Below are 15,410 nucleotides of genomic sequence, written 5' to 3'. Positions count from 1 at the left end.
ACCCAGGCGCCCAACTTCCATTGCTTCAAAAACCCCATTGCCCTGGGAGTCCATAGCTCCCAACTAGACAGGCTTGCCATCAGCCCCCTTGTGGCTATCCCCCACCACTCTCCTGGTCATTCCCCTCACTCACTGATGACTTTACCATCTTCCCCTTTCTCATTCCTGATGACTTCAACATTCCCACCCATGCGGTGATCCACCAACACCCAGCCTCACATTTTCTTGGCCTCCCATGCCAATCATCTCTCTTTCCACCCCAGCCTCAGCCACCCAACTCCCATAGTCATATACCCTAGACCTCGTCATCATCAATAAGATTACCACTTCCAACATCTGGATTTCACATCCTCCTCCTTAACCATCCCCTTCCAGCCTACCTACTCTGATTCTCCAATGTCTCCAAGACCTTCTACTTATTTTTTCACTACCTACCCCCAAGGTCCACTCTTCACATCCTTCCTTATCTAGCTTATATTAACTAGTCCAGCTGGGTAGTAATCTCCTTGCAAAGTACCTCTAACTCCTCTGTTCCTCTCTCCTTCACTGTTCTCACCTCAAAGAGCCCCACCTTTGGTCAAACACTACAAGACCTTGCTCCCAGTGTACATCTGAGTAGTTGACCCTTGCACACAGCTGTGCAAATTGGGCTTATTTCAAAATTCTCTTCATACCTTTCAAATGATTTCTAAACAATACCAAACAACCTTCCTTGGTGTAGACTCTTCAAGAGGATCATTTCCCACCTTCTCACTCTCTCCTCAAATCCCCACATCCTCCTCTTTTCCTCACTAGAGTGTGATCTCCTGGTTCACCAAGGCATGCTCAGCACCTGGAAGAGTAGCTACACATAGAGGGTGTTCAGTAAACACTTACTGAGCGGCTGATATTCAAGTCAAACCATAACAAACTTACTTACCACTGTGATAATTCATTGTTGCTAGCATACCTCAATCACATTAAACTTCATTTGCTGTAAAATGCACATAACATAAAATGTCTCATCTTAACCAGTTTTAAGTGTACCATTCACAATGTTGTGCAACCATCACTTGCATCCATCTCCAGAACTCTTTACATCTTGTAAAATTGGGACACTATATCTATTAAACACTAAACCATTAAACAATTTTCCCCACCCCAAACCCTGGCCACCACCATGCTACTTTCTGTCGCTATGATTTTGATGACTCTAAGCACCTCGTATAAATAAAATCATACAGTATTTGTCTTTCTGTGACTGACTTACTTCACTTAGTGTATGTCCTCAAGTTTCATCCATGTTGTACTATATGTCAGAATTTTCTTCCTTATTTTTTTAAAGATTTTATTCATTTATTTGAGAGAGAACACAAGCAGCAGGGAGGGCCAGAGGGAGAGGGAGAAGCAGACTCTCCACTGAGCAGGGAGCCCAATGTGGGGCTTGATCCCAGGACCCTGAGATGATGACCTGAGCCGAAGGCAGACGCTTAACTGACTGGACCACCTAAGCACCCTGGAATTTTCTTCTTTGTTAAGCCTGAATATTATTCCACTGTTTGTATATACCACATTTTCCTTATCCTTCATCCATCAATGGACACCTGAGTTGCTTCTATGTTTTAGCTATTGTGAATAAAGCTGCTATGAACATGAGTATTCAAATATCTCTTTGAGTCCCTACATCAATCAAATTTAAATATGCATTTTCTTGAATATTTTTTATATAACTCTCCTTTCCCTTCTGCCCAAAATTAACAGAAGGGATTATCTGGGCCAAACATCTATTTTAAAGAGATATTTACTGAACTAAGGATATAAAGACAAGAACTTGGAGTAAGCACATTAAAAAAAATGGAATCAATATTACAGCTGTCTTCTTCCATCCCTCCCTTACTTCCTAAGGGAGTAGCTCCTCATAATACAAACCACAACATCCTCCAAAGAAGAGCTCCAGAAGCAGCCTGGGCAGGAGGGAAGGATGAGATACCCCAGCTCCTGACTTTACCCCCTCCACCCTTCCTATATTACCTTCCTCTTAGGCAACTCTCCCTACATCCCCCTATAGTGCTCCCCCATTATGCTTCTGCTCCCCCTTTGAAACTGAGGAAATACCCCTTCTCCTGTTTGCCTCAGAATGGCAGAAACTTGCAGACATTTAAAAGAAACAACCAAAAAAGAGATACTATGGCATTCAAGCTCATGAAAAGACGCTCAGAGTCATTGACATTAAAGAAATGCAAATTAAAACCACAATGAGATACTACCCCACATCTATCATAATGGCTAGAATTAAAACAAACAAACAAACAACTAGCAATACCTAGTTTAGAGCAACTAGAACTCTAATACATTGCTGGTGGGGATGCAAAATGGGGTACGGTCATTTTGGAAACAGTTTGGCAGTTTCTTGTAAAGTTAAGAATACACTTACAACATCACAATGCAACCCCACTCCTAGGTATTTATTTATCCAAGAGAACTAAAATACACAAAAATTTGTATGTCAATATGTACAGTGGCTTTATTTATAATCATCAAAAACTGGGAACAACCTGAATGTCCTTTAATGGGTGGAGAGCTAAACAAACTATAGCCATCCAAGTAAACATTACTCAGCAATCAAAAGAAATGAACTACTGATATTTGTAGCAACGAGGATTAATCTCAAAAACATTATACAAAGTGAAAGAAGTTGGAGAAAAAAGACTACACTGTATGATCCCATTTATAGGACATTCTGGAAAAGGCACAACCAGATGGGTAGTTGTCAGGGGCTGTGGGTGGATGGGGGAGATTCACTACAAAGGGACACAAGGGAACCTTGTTCTATCTTGATTGTGGTGGTGATTACATGAATATATATATTTGTCAAAATTCATAGAACAATAGACCTAAGAAAGATGAATTGTACTCTATGTATATTATATCTCAATAAGCTTGACTTTAAAAAGCACAAGCAAATAAATTAAGAGGTGACCTTCTTTTGCATAATACAGGGGACACAATATAGTAAATTATACCAGTAACACCAATAGCATCAGAACAAATCATTTTTAGATCTACCCTATGACCCAGCAATTGCACTACTGGGTATTTACCCCAAGATACAAATGTAGTGATCCAAAGGGGCACGTGCACTATTTATAGAAGCAATGTCCACAATAGCCAAACTATGGAAAGAACCTCGATGTCCATTAACAGATGAATGGATAAAGAATATGTGGTATATGTGTGTGTGTGTGTGTGTGTATATATATATATATACACACACACACACAATGGAATATATATATATACACAATGTACATATATATACAATGGAATATTATGCAGCCATCAAAAATGAAATCTTGCTATTTGCAACAACGTGGATGGAACTAGAGGGTATTATGCTAAGTGAAATAAGTCAGTCAGAGAAAGACAATTATCATATGATCTCACTGATACATAGAATTTGAGAAACAAGGCAGAGGATCATAGGGGAAGGGAGGGAAAAATGAAACAAGATGAAACCAGAGAGGGAGACAAAAAATAAGAGACTCTTAATCTCAGGAAACAAACTGAGGGTTGCTGGAGTGGAGGGGGGTGGGAGGGATGGGGTGGCTAGGTGATGGACATTGAGGAGGGTATGTGCTATGGTGAACACTGTGAATTGTGTAAGACTGATGAATCACAGACCTGTACCCCTGAAACAAATAATACATTATATATTAATAAAAAGAAAAAAAGAACAAATCATTTTTAAAGAACTGATTCCTGATTCTATTGAAGCAGCATCCTAGCCTTGAAAGAGCCCACATATGATATAGTACCTTGCCTGGTACTCCCAGACTCCTTTCAAGGTGCCATCTGGCAGCTGGGCATTCATCTCAACCCCTCTCTGAATAGGGCACTAAGAACCTCACTCCAAATCCACAACCACTTGGGCCCTCTGATTGGCAGAAACAAAATAACTGACATCCTGAAAGACAGAGCCCACCCTTGCTGCCTCATCCACGTAAGTCAGCCATACCACCTCACATGCGCAGAAGCAAAAACTTCACTAAACCATGGGATGACATACCATGGTAATTATAGAGCAAGAATGGAGACCTTCTTTCTCAAATTCTGACTAACTTTGAAAGACTATTTCAGCAGGTAAAAGGTAATGGAGAACCTCAAATAGGAGAGACATTAAAATAATTACAGATCAGCATGTGGACTTGCTCTGCAAATCGAAGCCCCGCTTTCTTGGCTCTGCTCATTTCTCAGCAGACTTGACCTTTCTGAGGATGAAACCACCCATCCATAAAATCCTGATGAGCCCAATTCACAGCAATAAAAACAAGGCCCTTTTGCATAACTAAAGCTAGAGATATGCTTTATAACATTGTCGACTTAATTATTGTTTCCTGGGTGTCCCAGTTACAGAATCTATGGACTTTTGTCCCATTATTGTAAATTAACTTTAACAATATTCTCTAGCTATTTTCATATTATGTTTAAAGTTGACTTATGTTTAACATCATGGTTAAGATTAAAGTTTCCAATTTTAACAAAACAGCAGAGGATAAAACAGTAGACATATTTAATTATGGAAAAATTTGCAAATATGCAAAATTAGAGCATAATATATAATGAACCCCAAGTACCCATCATCTAGCTTCAGAGTAGACTGCAATTTTCCTGAAAGGGTCTGGGTCATGTCTCCTATTCCAATGTAATTACTAATAGCACCTCCTTTCACTCTAAAAAGTGCTAGTTTAGATATTATACCCAATCTCAGCAATTATCAACTTGTAATCCATCTCCATTCACCTCAACCCCATTCATCCCCCAATAAAAAAAGATTTTGAGACAAATTATAGACCTTGATCATTTCATCCATAAATATAATAGATTTTGAAAAGCAGATTTTAATTCTTTGACATCCTTAAACCTGACACATCTTCAGTTCAGAACCAAGTATAACAAATACAGGCTCCAAAGCTGGCAAGAGTTTTTACAGCCTGTAACTTTAACAGTTAAGATATATAAAGCAGCATCCCTAAACTGTCTTCTGTCTCAGTGATCATTGCTACGGCTGAAGAATGAAGCAATTCTCTCCAAATTAGATGGAAACATAGAGGGAACTGAAATTTCTTATGCGACATAACTCCAGATTTACTCTCTGAACAAAGCCTTTGGCACCCACAAATCCCTCCTTTTTATCCAGGTTAAAAAAAAAAAAAGCCAGCAGCCCCTCTCCCTCTGAGGACACACAGGGTTAGTTCCTTACTTTGTGCATCCAAATCAAGTAGCGGCAACTCTGACAAATGACCTTCCATAGCAACTGGCCAATAACTGCAGCCCAGGTTTCCCGGAGAAGTTTCTGTCTTCTCTTAACCCTCTTATCCGGGGCTCTTTCAGACTATTAGCCAAACTCTTCTAATTTGTCACTTGCACCTTTCTGAAGAGAAACAACTCAGCCTGTTAGAATTGTATGTAATCTAAAAATCATTCATCTTAGTGTGGGATGGAAGAATGATTCAGTGTTTCTGCACCATACTAGATGGCAGAAGATGCTGGGATTGAGTTGAGAGGTTCCGTACATATTCGAAGGTATTTTCATGACAAAGAAGGACAAACTTCACTAGGGTTTAAATTTAAATCAGGGCATGCCAATAGCTTATTTTATTGCTATTATGCGTGGCTTGATTCAAAACTAATGTCCTTGGCTTCTAATTCAAGACGGCAGGCCTAATCTCTCCTATCCCTATGTTCCTTTCTCTCTCTCCTTGGACTCCATCAAATTGACCATAAGGGAATAAAAATGCATAATCCCATAACAAAGTGAAAGCAGGTTGTTATCAGAGGAGAGATTTCAGCAAGTTTCTGTAGGACAAAAAGCAGATGGGGCACGGGTAACTAATGTTTGAAGCAAAAGAAACCTCAGCCCAAATTTTAGGCAGAAGATGCTGAAGCCAAGGAGGCAGATGATCTGTGGCAGAGCCCTGAAGATGTCCCAGACTCTGACAGGGCAGGCAAGATACAGGGCAGGAAGAAAAAAGAGACTGGACACTGGAGCACAAATTGCAGGTCTCTGTGGAGCAGCAGACCCCACTCACCTCTTCTCCTGCGTGCATTCAGTGACCCCCACAGCCAGGCACTCAGCTGTAGTTACCTCTGCATCTCAAAATAGTATGCAGACACCGCTGTTTCTCAGTTCATCAACTTGATCACTGGAGGGGTCTCCTTAGAGAAACTGCACACCCTTCAGGGGATGAATGAGGACAGCTGTGGTGGTGCTGGTGTCCCCAGGGTCATCCTGGGAGCATTTGCTATCTAGGGGCCCAAGGGTTGAGATATGGGAGTCCCTAAGGAGGATATGAAATCCTAGATTATTACTTGTGAACAATACCAACCCAGATAATGAACAATGTGAAAACCTTCAGCTTTTAGAATTACCATAATTATAGACAAATAATAGAAACTAACTATGGCCATGGAACAGAATGAATATTTTATCAACTTTGATAATGCAAAAGTAAAGGGAAGCTAGGGGGAGAGAGGAAGCAGGGCAAAGAGAGGTGGTGGTAGTAGACTTACCTTACACAGAGTAGAGTCAAATGACCCAATTAACAGTCCATGGAATGAGAAATCTGGTTTTAATCAATGCATTGTCTGGAGCCACAGAGATGACCTCAGAAAGAGAGTGAGGAGATGTATGTATGTATGATATAAACTACATCCTTGACTGTCATGGCATGAGGTCACTAGATGATGATCAAAGTTGCTAAATTCAGAAGCAGCAATGTATACATATTATTTTGAGATACAGAGGTAACTACAACAGAATGGGAAACAGCTAAAAGCAGTTTGCCTGTCTGTGGATAAGGATTTGGACTGGGGCAGGGATTGTTGCTTTCTGTTATAAGCCCTTCAGTCCTATTTGATTTATTAACTATGCACACACATTGCCTTAAAAACAGTAAAAACGGGGCGGGGGGGGGCAGGAGAAAAAGAAAAATAATGATAGGTCTTCTGGAAATGCAAGAAAGGAAGTCTCATGCACAGTACAGCAGGAACAAGCATGGAATGGGTTAAGCTGGATACTGCATAACTATGGTAACAGATGTAGCTAATTTGGGACACAAACGAGGGTGTTGGAAGGATCTAAGGGAAATGTGGTGCTAAGAGGGAAGAAGAATCAATTCTAAATAAAGTAATGTTGAGATAATCAGTATGGATGCTCTGCCATCAGACACAGTAAAGGAGGAAGGAATTGAATGCACCCTCACTTTTTGACTATCTTTTCACCATCAATTCTTTTAAGATTTTATTTATTTATTTTAGAGAGTGTGTGTGTGAGAGTGTGAGTTGGGAAAGGGGCAGATGGAGAGGGGGAGAGAATCTCAAGCAGACTCCATGCTGAGCATGGAGCCCTAACTCGGGGCCCAAACTCACCACCCCCGAGATCATGACTTGAGCTGAAATCAAGAATTGGATGCTCAACTGATTGAGCCACCCAGATGCCCTTTTGCCATCAATTTTTTTAAAAGCAAAAGTCAAGAGGGGCGGCTGGGTGGCTCAGTCAGTTAAGTGGCTGTCTTCCGCTCAGGTCATGATCCCAGGGTCCTGGGATCGAACCCCGTGTCAGGCTCCCTGCTCAGCATGGAGCCTGAGAGAAGCCTGCTTCTCCCTCTCCCTCTGCCTGCTGCTCAGCCTACTTGTGCTGTCTCTCTGTCAAATAAATAAAATCTTAAAAAATAAAAAAATAAAAGCAAAAGTCAAGAGATTCTTATATGGGCTCCTTGCTGAATAAAGAAAGTAAATATAATAAAATTCATACTCAATAAAATAATATGGGCTGAAAATCATGTCGACTGTTAAAAGAAATTGTCTTCATAAAGTCTCCATGCATTTCAAAGTTTAATAACTTCATTTGCTCTTCAAGAAAAACAATTTATAAATTACATTCAAATGCACATGTATTGGCTTTCCCTTTAATACAATGATTTGCAGCGGAGTGTATGCAGTTAAGTACCCCTTTTAAAATTCCACAGAAAATGACCAAAGGAAGAGAAAAATAGGAACAAATCTGCATCACTTCTGGTTACCAGGTAGGCTGCCATCTATGTGGCAGAATCTGTGAGGAATCGACATCTTTGCAACAACTACTCTTCCCATCCAGAAACAGGACATTCGATTTCTTGAAATAGTCATAGTTCACATGTTCTGTGAAAATGTCCACTTCATCAAGATTTTCACATATGTTAGCATACAACCTTTCATTTCTTGTATTGTTTTTATCTTAATCAGGCTTGCTAGAAGTTTGTCTATTCAGTTGGCTTTCTAAAAGAAGCAACTTGCCAGACAAAAGTGGGGGGAGGGTATGTAAGTTTGGAGGAAAGAGCCTGAGAAAGGTGTGGAAACTGTGGGGGAGGTGTGTAGAGGGGGCATGTCCAGGAAGATGGTGGGTCAGCCTACCTAGGGGGTGGAGTGTGAAGGAAGAAGATGTCAAGGTAAGGAGTTTGGGTTTTATCCTGAGAGTAGAGGAATGTCAAGATTCAATTTCTGTTTCAGAAAGATCACTCTGGATTGATGGAAGGAGTTCGAGTTCAATGTAGGCAAGAGAAGTGGGAGGCTCTGGAGTAATCCAAGGTTCTAGCCAGGAGCAGTGTGACTGATAAAACACAAGCTCAAGCAAACTAGCCCAGGCAGGATAGAAGGCAAGCTCATCAACACAGGGACCAAGGTCTAGCTGGGCCTCATGGAAGCTACCAGAACTAGAATCACTTGGCCACCTCAGGAAAACCAAGTGGCTTCTTCTTTAAATTGGCTAGGGGAGTAGGGGGACAACCTATCATCACCCTCTTGTCTTGTTTTTTGTTTTGTTTTGGGCGGTTTTCTTTGCGGGGGGGTTGTTTTTGTTTGTTTTGTCTCCTCACCCTGACTCCCTTCCCTGTTTGGCCTAACATGGCTACCAGCCCTGAGATCCAAGTCCTCACAGGCCCGTGCCTGGTTCAATCAGCTGTCTGTGTTGGGGGAGGGCATGGGGTGAAGAGTGTCAATGGTCCTTAAAGCTGCCACTCACAGAAGTCAATTTGCTACTTGGCTTCCTCAGTTTTTTTCAGCCACTTCAAGGCTGGGACCAGGGAAGACCATTCCAGATATCATATGGAGCTCCCGTATTTGCTTTCTGGCAACCACATCCTAAATTCCCTAGCCTCCAGGTCTTGTCCAGGTTGCTTGTGGAGTGAGGTCCTATGTCATACCAAGTACACTAGAGATATTTATGGCTGGACCAAGTGACATTTATGTACTTATCTTTATTTTCAGCTACAACTGTTGGGGGTGATCAGAACTGACCTGGTTTGAAGCTGGCTATGTTAAAGCCCCACGTTACTGGGGGCTCCCTCAGCACACATCAGGATTGGGGTCCAGTTACTCAAGGTGGAAGGTGCTGATAAATTTCCTAGAGCCCTGTGATTAATACCTCACCTTCCCCCTGACCACACCATAGCCCATCCAAGCCTGGTGCATTGAGCCTGAGAATTATTCTAGGACTCACCTGGAAGAATATCCCTGCCTCTTCTAGGGAGGGCCCCTTGTTGAATCATGGGCTGGTTGATGTCGATTGGCACCATCTCTACCATATCTTCTAAAGAGACCTTGAAGAATCTGGGCCCATTGTTATCTCTCTCTTCTCTGCAACTAAAATAGATCTGTCTTCCTTTGCCTAGCATGTCCTGGTTTTAGCACTATATGTCCCCCATCCCAAAAAAGCCATCAGTCCTTGGCAACCAGGGCCCTAAGTAACACAGCATCAAATAAAACCTGTCTGTAATATAAATGCATAAGTCTATGATATGTATATATCAAAAGGAAAGCTATCAAAAATTATAATGGGAGACTGGCATATTTCTTGTAATCTTTGACAGCTCAGTTAAGTACAAAGGAAACTTAAAAACAGATTTGAACAATATAATCAATAAACTCGTTTTAATCTATACAGTCGAACATTGTAGTCCACAGAGAAAAGACTTTCTTTTCACCTCATTCAATAACATTGACAAACCTCTCATATGTGGTTTATCATGGAAGTTAGGCCAGGACGAATCTTTGCTGGAAGCTTGCCATTCCATAGGTGCTATTTGAATCTGGTGGGACTTTGTTGTTGTTGTAAACAGAGGCAGTTTTGGTATTACTGTCTTAAAATTCTTTCAAGCTAAAACTATGGTACTCAAGTTATATAGAGTAAAATATTAGGACTCCAATCTCTCTTCTAGAGATTCGAAATTCTACTCCAAGCATCTTGGGTATGTCCTTGTACACAGTCCAAAATGCTTAAACTATACAAAAATCTCTTTTGAAGAAAAAAATTTCTCATGGACCCAGGCTGACCTAAGTCGCTTTTATTAAAATGTAACTTAAATATGTACACTCATAAAGACCAGTTATAGGGGTGCTTGGGTGGCTTAGTCATTAAGCATCTGCCTTCAGCTCAGGTCATGATCCCAGGGTCCTGGGATCAAGCCCTGCATCGGGCTCCCTGCTCAGCGGGAAGCCTGCTTCTCCCTCTCCCACTCCCCGTACTGGTGCTCCCTCTCTTGCTATGTATCTGTCTGTCAAATAAATAAATAAAATCTTAAAAAAAAAAAAAGACCAGTTATAAACATCCAGGCATTATAGCTTTTATATAACCAAAATGCCAAAATCAATTTACAAATAAATGTAACTATAAAACTTTATTTTTTTAAAGATTTATTTATTTATTTGAAAAAGAGAAAGAGAGAGAGAGCACGCACATGAGAGGAGGGAGGGTCAGAGGGAGAAGCAGACTCCCTGCTGAGCAGGGAACCCGATGTGGGACTCGATCCCAGGACTCCAGGATCATGACCTGAGCTGAAGGCAGTCACTTAACCAACTGAGCCACCCAAGAGCCCTGTAACTATAAAACTTTAAAACGCCAAACTAATAAAATTAACTTCCTGCAACAGATAATATTGTTTTGCTGGAATTAAAACACCATTTTGGGTTTAACAACAGAAAGATATAGTCTCAGGTCTAGTTGCTACGTGTTATCACTATCTGATTTTTGGCTTCAACAATACTAATGCAGACAACTTATAAAGCATGTGTGCAAAACAATATTAATAACCTCAAAAATGTGTTTGCTACCTTGAAGAAATCAGGTACCATAATTTAAAATTCTACTAAAACCCATCCTGAGATGCCTGCATAAATGGGTGCCATTTCATAATAATAAAAATCGTAGTAATGACCAACATCTATTGAACTTTACTATATGCTCCAAGTCTTTCATATGTAATTCTAATCCTTGTAATATCATGATGAAATCAATACCACATATTTATCTCCATATTATCAAAAGAAGAAACTGAGGATCAGAGAGGTTGAGTAACTTGCCCAAGTTTCACAGCTAGTAAGTAAAAAAATGAATTTGAAGTCAGACAGTCTGGCTCCACTCAATCATTACACCAAATTACTCGTCTCATTGCTTTGGACATAAGGTAGTTATCGGGGGTTACCAAATCTGCATTAAATGTAGATCTAATTCAATTATTGCTGAAACCAGCAACAGCAACTCTGTCATTGTGTTTTCACTACATCACCTGCTGCTAAGTAAGTTGCTGCAACTCGTGCATATGAAGGTGCAACTAGCATGAGACCATCATTCCTTGCCAATATAGTGCTGATCCCAGGAATTGTTCTTTTGAGTCTGACGAGCCTGTGCCCTGTGTGGACTCACCATTCTCTCCATGTACCTCTAATTAAACTCCTCTCTGCCTCATAACCTGAGCCACTAGGCCTGCCTTTGGCTCACATGGGAAGATACAGAGGCAAATACAGGCCCCATCATTGGCTTTGGAGTTGCCATCAAGATAATCCAGAACACATTTTTATTATTAATTAAGATTATCACTGAAGTAAAACTGCTAATTTCAGAGAAGACACAGATTCCTCAAAATGTATATATTCCCAGAACCCCAGTGGTCTGAGAGACCCATGAGTGATATGAGCTCACACTGAGGAACACTTTAAAAACAGCAGTATGAAACCCTCCTTGTGTCTGACAAGAACATGATTGAAGACATCATTCCAAACACTGTCATATTTGTGAAGAGTTCCTTTCTGCTCTTAGAATCAAGAATTGTGCTTCACTTAAGAAGTTTTTATTTTTTGTTTTATGTTCTGGACATGTGACATTTTGTGTTTTCATACTTTTTCTGCACAGCTCTCAGCACGATCTGTAATTATACATTCATTTACAGGGTTTCCTTGATGAATGTCAGTTCCTCGCATTCATCTGTAATTGCTGTCAGGACAGAGACCATGTCTGTCCCTGCACCCTTCACAGAACCCGGCACATAGTAGGTCCTCACTGAGTGTTTGTTAAATGAACAAATGGGTGAATGAGTCAATGAATAAATAAAACATATGAGTCATGGGTTGGTCAGTTCTCCTTTTTCCATGAGATGCTGGAAAGTTTAGAGCTGGATTTACCTTCATACCAAGTGTAGAAGGTCTTATGCTTGTATTTTTGTATTAGCTTCATGCTTAATACCATTTTATATCTCTACCCTTAGTCTTTTTTCTTTCTCATTTACTTCTAAGTTAGTCTCCCTTGCTATGTTTTATGAAGCCCGATAAACTGTCTTAAATTCCTTGTAGAACAAGGTAGGTGATAAATATATTTATCAAAGTCTTTTAAACATACATTTAAAACCTTAACACTAAACTCTGTCCCAACAAACATATTTGATCACCTGTAAACTCTTAAAGAATAGCTGTGATTTGCTAATTCTAGCACCATCCTAACACTTAAAGCCAATTCAACGCAAACCCAGAAACCACACCATAAGGTGCGTCATTTCAGGCAGTGTTATACATTTTGTATCTAACAAGCAGATTTCTAATAAGGCTAGGCAATCGGACAAGAAAGAATATACGGCTTCCCACAAAAATGTATGGATTTGGGATCAAAGAATGATTTATCTTTAATGGTTCCTCAAAATATACTGAAATTACAATAATAAAAGGTTTGCTATTGGGGGTGGGGAGATGAAAAGTGGACGGGGGTGGGGGAAGCAGGGCTGGGCAAAATCCTGGTCCATACACATTGACAAAAGTCTGATCGCTTTACAGAATGAAGGTAGAACACTATAAAGCAAAAATATTAAATGTTCTAAATTCCTCTGTTAAATCCCTAACATATACTATTCATATGCTAGTGGCCAGAGTGACTTGCAAGTCTGAAACTTCAGTTACCTGCTTTTATTCATTTAAAGCACTTTCACTTCAAATGTTGGCCAATTCTCTCTTAAAATGAAACCCAATGTTTAAATCCCTTTAAAGAGGCCACCCCTACTGTACATGTTAAACAAGCATCTCATGTACCTTAACTAGACCCACACACTAGATGTGAAAGGAGGTAGGTATACCCTCTCCAATCACTTGCTCACACCAGGATGTCATATCAACCCCTCCTTTGGGCTTAGTCAGAAAGAACAAAATGTCCATTTAGCAAACTGAGATTTGATTTCTATTATTAATAAGGCTTATTTCAGCCAGTTGAACCTTAGACAACAAACTGCAAGAGGGAAGAGTGGGTGTAAAGAAACAGATGGGTAATAATCATGTGTCACAGATAAATGACAATTTTTAAAAGAATTTGATAGGGTGTGGGCTGGGGTTTTTTCCCCCCTTTCCTTCTCTTTCTCTCGCTCGCTCTCTCGCTCTCTCTCTCCTGGGGCTTTCAGTCTTTCTTTCTCCCTCTCTTTGGCAAGGGGTGGAGATTACAGACGAAAAGGAAAGGGGAGAAAAAGCAAGACAATAGGCTAGACAGAGAGCCTGATCGGCATCCTAAAGCAGTCTGCCCCGCCCCCACTCCCCCTAACCTAACACCTGGTAGCTCAGTGGTCGTGATTTCAAAACTGGCAGACGCGGCCCACCCCCACCCCACCCAGCCTCCCGGGCCAAGGGTGGCCTCCAACCCGGGGACCGGGGGGGGGGGGGGGGGAGGCGGGGAGGGGGGAAGAAGAGGCAGGAAAAGAGAGGGGAAGGGAGATGAACGCTAAGAGAACACACTGGCAAGACCTCTTGGGGACAGTGGCCTTTTTTCCTTCCAAAGTGGTGGAGTGGCATAAAAATCCAGATCCACTGGGACCCGCTCACGTGCCAGCTCCCCTGCTCCAAACGCAGGCGGCTGCCGATGCCGCACCTGCGGCCCCGCAGCTGCGGCAGAGTGCCCCGCCTCGAGCCTTGACGACGCCCGGGGGAGGCGCCCAGCCCGCCTAGCACCCCGCACCTCCCTCCCCCGGAGGGCGGCGGCCGAGCCGGAAGGGAAGGGAGGGGCAGCCCCCGTGAGGCGATGCTTGCCACCCTCCAGCCCTGACCGAGAAGAAAGCCCCACCTGTCAGGCGTGGCACTCAGAGCGAGGTACGTCCGACCATCCCCTCGCAGAGGCCAGGGCTACTCAACCCCGCTTTCCGAAGAACCTCCAATGCTACGTCGTCAACAGAAAGCTTTAGGCACAAAACACACTGCCGTGGGGAAGGGCTGCATCACAGACACACACACTAGCAGACGCTCGCCAATCGGGACCAACCAGCTCGCGCACAGTGGAGGGATGCTGTAGGGGTCTCAAATTCCATTAAAAGAAACAAAACCAAGGCAAGCCACGATGCCCATTCCCAAGACGGGCTTACCTCCGGCACAGCATCTTATCCATCCCTGGTCTTCCACTGTTGTTTTGCTTTGTTGTCTTTTCCTTTGGGTGTCTGCTTAATAAATGCACCCAGCTAATCTGCAGAGCAATGTTTTCTTCCCATCCTGCAGCCCCACACTTGTCAGAGCTGCCTGGAATTCCACCAGCAATGCAGCTTCTCCGCGTCAGTGGTAATTACAGACAACAGAGGCTGCTACTCCTTGACAAAAGGCTTTCGTTCCCGCTCGCCCCTTACAGCCCTGCCGTCAGAATTAAATCCATTTCCCGCACGAGGCTGGGAGGAAATGAGAGCTCCCTTGGCGGTGCGCGCTGACAAAAGGACGCTTGGCGGCGCCCACAGCGCCCCCTCTAGCGGGCCGCTGCCCGGCTGCCCCAGGGCCGTGGTGCTGCAGTGCCCCCCCACCCGCAGTCCCGCCGCCTGCGCTGCCGCAGTCCCGCCGCCCGGCCTCTGCCCACGTCCACTCCGGCACTACCAACTGCCCACAAGAGCCAAGAGCTAATATGAGGATTTTGTTACTAGGAAGAAAACCTGAAACGCGAGCTTCCTTAAACGGTATATCCTCCCTGGGATTAAAAAAAAAGTCTTACAGATGGATTATTTATTGTCTGGGAAGGACATCTGCCTTTAGAAAATTAACTATTAGGGATTTTAATAGCAATTGTTGGCCACTTGAATTCTGAGTCAAAATTATCCTAATTCTGACTCCATCTTCAA

General features: G+C 42.3%; 1 protein-coding gene across 2 annotated transcripts in view; it reads right to left on the bottom strand.

Moving 5' to 3' along the window:
- Positions 1-15,027, bottom strand: part of ADD2 (adducin 2) — a 111,026-nt gene extending 95,999 nt beyond the window's left edge. Inside the window, exon 1 of one of the 2 annotated variants that reach the window (XM_027622600.2) lies at positions 14,676-15,027. The gene's annotated coding sequence lies outside the window, so the exon portion shown is untranslated. Of the gene's footprint in view, positions 1-14,380; positions 14,615-14,675 lie in introns of those variants that run through there. The other variant, XM_027622601.2, reaches the window with a different exon arrangement.
- Between the last annotated feature and the right edge of the window lie 383 nt (positions 15,028-15,410).

The sequence above is a fragment of the Zalophus californianus genome, chromosome 8 (assembly GCF_009762305.2).
Source record: "Zalophus californianus isolate mZalCal1 chromosome 8, mZalCal1.pri.v2, whole genome shotgun sequence".
Lineage (NCBI taxonomy): Eukaryota > Metazoa > Chordata > Mammalia > Carnivora > Otariidae > Zalophus > Zalophus californianus.
The sequence above is the reverse complement of the archived record's forward strand: the minus strand, read 5'-3'. Positions and strand labels throughout refer to the sequence as shown.